Below are 4,451 nucleotides of genomic sequence, written 5' to 3'. Positions count from 1 at the left end.
CCCCAAAATAAAAATATAAGAAATAGTTTCCTACCGGAGGATGGCGTAATGTTCGGTTATTTGCAGTGGAGTGGGGGGGCGCGGAGGGTTTTATTCAGTAAAGAGTCGTGCCTGAGATGTAGTTTTTGTTTGCTGATGGGCTAATATTAGCCTACACACACTGCATATTGATGAGGGACAATGCCAGAGTGGGAGGGGACTCGAGACATGTCCCTGAAAGACACAGAGACAGAGAGAGAGAGAGAGAGAGAGAGAGAGAGACTCAACCTGTAGAATAATTAGTCTAAATTGCACAGATACAGCTAACGTAAAGTGTATTTATTCACGTAGCCCTCTAACGTTATGCAAGTTGAGTTAACGTTACATTTCAGTTATAAATAGTGTATTCTGAACTACAGTAGGCTACATTCATTTTAGAGCTAAAGTTTTAATGCCCTCCACCTAGTCCTGGGTCTTCCCCGAGGCCTCCTCCCAGCTGGACGTCCCTCCACACACTTAGTCCTGGTCTTCCCCGAGGCCTCCTCCCAGCTGGACAGTCCGCCTCCACCTAGTCCTGGTCCTTCCCGAGGCCTCCTCCCAGCCACTCCCTAGCCACCTAGTCCTGGGTTTCCCCGAGGCCTCCTCCCAGCCGGACGTCCCTCCCACCTAGTCCTGGGTCTTCCCCGAGGCCTCCTCCAGCCGGACGTCCCTCCACCTAGTCCTGGGTCTTCCCCGAGGCCTCCTCCCAGCCGGACGTCCCTCCACCTAGTCCTGGGTTCTTCCCCTCCGCGGCCTCCTCCCAGCCGGACGTCCTCTCCACCTAGTCCTGGGTCTTCCCCGAGGCCTCCTCCCAGCCGGACGTCCCTCCACCTAGTCTCTGGGTTTCTTTCCCATTAATCCCTTCTCCCGAGGCCTCCTCCCAGCCGACGTCCCCTCCACCTATCCTGGGTCTTCTCCGAGGCCCGTACCTCTCCAGCGCGGGACGTCCCTCCCCTAGTCCTGGGTCTCCCCCCGAGCCTCCTCCCACCCCAGCCGGACTCCCTCCACCTAGTCCTGGGTCTTCCCTCCCAGAGGCCACTCCTCATCCCAGCCGACGTCCCTCCACTCGTCCTGGGTCTTCCCCGAGGCTCCCTCCAGCCGCCGGACGTCTCCTCCACCTAGTCCTGGGTCTTACCCGCGAGGCCTCCTCCACAGCCGGACGTCCCTCCACCTAGTCCTGGGTCTTCCCCGAGGCCTCCTCCCAGCCGGACGTCCCTCCACCTAGTCCTGGGTCTTCCCCGAGGCCTCCTCCCAGCCGGACGTCCCTCCACCTAGTCCTGGGTCTTCCCCGAGGCCTCCTCCCAGCCGGACGTCCCTCCACCTAGTCCTGGGTCTTCCCCGAGGCCTCCTCCCAGCCGGACGTCCCTCCACCTAGTCCTGGGTCTTCCCCGAGGCCTCCTCCCAGCCGGACGTCCCTCCACCTAGTCCTGGGTCTTCCCCGAGGCCTCCTCCCAGCCGGACGTCCCTCCACCTAGTCCTGGGTCTTCCCCGAGGCCTCCTCCCAGCCGGACGTCCCTCCACCTAGTCCTGGGTCTTCCCCGAGGCCTCCTCCCAGCCGGACGTCCCTCCACCTAGTCCTGGGTCTTCCCACGCGAGGCCTCCTCCCAGCCGGACGTCTCTACCATAGTCCTGGTTCTTCCCCGAGGCCTCCTCCCAGCCGGACGTCCCTCACCTAGTCCTGGGTCTTCCGCAGCGCGGTCCTCCCAGCCGGACGCCCTCCACCTAGTCCTGGGTCTTCCCCGAGGCCTCCCTCAGCCGGACGTCCCTCCACCTAGTCCTGGGTCTTCCCGAGGCCTCCTCCCAGCTGGACGTCCCTCCACCTATTCCTGGTTCTTCCTCCGCAGGCCTCGCTCCTCCCGCTGGACGTCCCTCCACCTAGTCCTGGGTCTTCCCCGAGGCCTCCTCCCGCTGGACGTCCCTCCACCTAGTCCGGGTCTTCCCCGGGCCTCCTCCCAGCTGACGTCCCTCCACCTAGTCCTGGGTCTTCCCCGAGGCTCCTCCTCAGCTGGACCGTCCCTCCACCTATCCTGGTCTTCCCCGAGGCTCCTCCCAGCTGGACGTCCCTCCACCTAGTCCTGGGTCTTCCCCGAGCCCTCCTCCCAGCTGGACGTCCCTCCACCTAGTCCTGGTCTTCCCCGAGGCCTCCTCCACTGGACGTCCCTCCACCTAGTCCTGGGTCTTCGTAGATTCCCTCATAGGCGCTTCTCCGAGCCAGCATGAACTGTCGCCTCCACCTAGTGCCTGGGTGCCTTCCCGCGAGGCTGCTCCCAGCTGACGTTCCCTTTCCATCCCTATCCTTGGGTCTTTCCCCAGAGGCCTCCTCCCAGCCCCCCCTCCTTTCGTCCCCTAATATGTGTTGTGGTTCGGTGTTTTTGTCCTATTTTATTGTGGTAGTCTGCTTTCCTGTGTTCGTTTCTTAGCCTGGTTCTGTCATATCTTGTGTTTTTTGTGAGGTATTTTTGTTCTGGTCTTGTACATGTTCCTGTTTCCTGTTTTATTTTGAAGTCTGGCCTCTGTCTCGTCTGCTATTTAGTTCTACTTCCTGCTCCCGTGGTTGGTTACCTGATGTTTTCCCATTTCGACCGCTTGTACCCTGGATCTCGTTCTTTCGGTCATGACCCAAAATACAAATAAGACAGCTTTCACTACTGGATTTTGATTTGGGGTAACGGTCTACTGCGAGCCCGTTAGGGTTCCCAGCTCAGAAATCTGAGGTCAAGGGGACTGTTTCCAACTTTGGAAAATCCAACTTCCGAGTACAAATAGAACAATTAAGCTTCATGAAGCATGGTTTTTATTTTCAGGCCCACTAGATGGCGGTCTTGGTTTAAAGAAACCGGCTCGAGGAACGGCGTTTCGTCGTGCTGTCTACGGCGCTAGAACAGTGGCAGTAACCTGTGGCATTGAAAATCAAATGTTGGCATTGAAACAACAAATAACAGCACTGAAAACTGTTGAACTGATATATAAAATACAAACAAACATCAAAAAGTAATAATCTCAGAATCCTATATTATTTCACTTTGACATTTGTTTGCATCTTGATGGTTTTTCAATGTCAATCTACATTTCTTTCGTGCTTTCAACCCTTTGTTGAAGAATATAAGCGTCAAATAGAGTAGAGTCACGTTGCTGTAGCAGCACTCTTATTCTACTTAAAACCTTCATTTCATACTCATAACACAGCTTTATTATAATAAAAAACGATTAATTATTTTTCTTTTGTTTTATTGCAACAACAATAGTGCCAAAAAATTGCACAGCTCGCCCATTTACAATGACATCAGATAAAAATGTGAGAAATATAAAAACATCAAAGCAATCGATTTTGACACAGTAATGCTTAAACCTGAGGAGAAATACTCGTCCACACCAGAGCCTCACCACGAAATACAAGTTAGAGAAAAGAAGTTCTGCAGAACAAGGACCAGTTTTAACCCTCATGTTGTCCTCATGTTGTCCTATATCAATGTTCTTTTTAATCATCCAAAATAACATGATTGATTCCACCCAACGCTCTTTGGCAAGTACAAAATCTCTACTTTCATTAATTTTGGGTCTTTTTCAATTGTATTGCATTTGAAAAACAAATGGAAGTGTTTTTGAAATAGTATTGAGTAAAAGTTGACATATTCCAGTCTGTGATTATCATCAACATCCATTCCTTTAATTTTAGTCTCAATAATTCCTAATTTCTGATTTTCTAACTCAAACATTAGGTATAATTTCCTATAAATGAGGTCCATTGACCATAAATTCCAAATATAACTGTAAAATTAAAATTAATAAGTTAGTGTTAAGTAGTGTTGAACATTGAAAAAACCGTCAAAAGTGTTGAAAAAAGGGACAAATGTAAGAAAAAAATTTAAAAACATTGACAAAGTGTTGATTTTCAATTTTGACGGGAAGACAACACGGGGGTTAAAGTCACTCTGGGGCAGAAGCAGAATGAAGAAAACTGATAGCGTTACCAAGGTTACCAGACTTGAAAGCACTTATAAACAGCAGTAACATTTAATAGGATTTCCACTTCTGTACCAGATGAACCAGAATATTTTCAGCCATCTCTCAAGGAGACATGTATGTTTCCTGTTATGTCGTTAGAAGTTCATCGGAGCGTGTTCATCACATGCCGATTCCTTACGGGAACACACTTCTTAAAAGTGCAAACTGGTTTCTAAAAAGGGGAATTTGGTCTGAATGAGCAACTCGTTTTTTTTGGAAAGTTGAGCTGAGAGCCGGTTCTCTGTATTCACCCTAACCCTCGGACGGTATTCAGGTCAAATTGACCCATTTCAACTTTTTTACAAGAAGAAAAATTGAAAAAGTGACATTTTTTTCTACCTGAAATCAGCGGTTTTATCTGCTTTCATGTGATAAACATGTATTCCTGACTCAATTCAGAATATTATTCTAGATATGACCACTTATGT

General features: G+C 50.4%; 1 long non-coding RNA gene across 1 annotated transcript in view; it reads left to right on the top strand.

The window, feature by feature from the left end:
• The first annotated feature begins 3,235 nt into the window (after positions 1–3,235).
• LOC116698206 (uncharacterized) overlaps positions 3,236–4,451 on the top strand; it is a 19,643-nt gene continuing 18,427 nt past the window's right edge. The window contains exon 1 of the long non-coding RNA XR_004334157.1: positions 3,236–3,428. This is a non-coding gene — a long non-coding RNA (uncharacterized LOC116698206). The remainder of the gene's footprint in view (positions 3,429–4,451) is intronic.

The sequence above is a fragment of the Etheostoma spectabile genome, chromosome 11, assembly GCF_008692095.1.
Source record: "Etheostoma spectabile isolate EspeVRDwgs_2016 chromosome 11, UIUC_Espe_1.0, whole genome shotgun sequence".
NCBI classification, from domain to species: Eukaryota; Metazoa; Chordata; class Actinopteri; order Perciformes; family Percidae; genus Etheostoma; species Etheostoma spectabile.
This window is presented reverse-complemented; position numbering and strand designations above follow the sequence as displayed.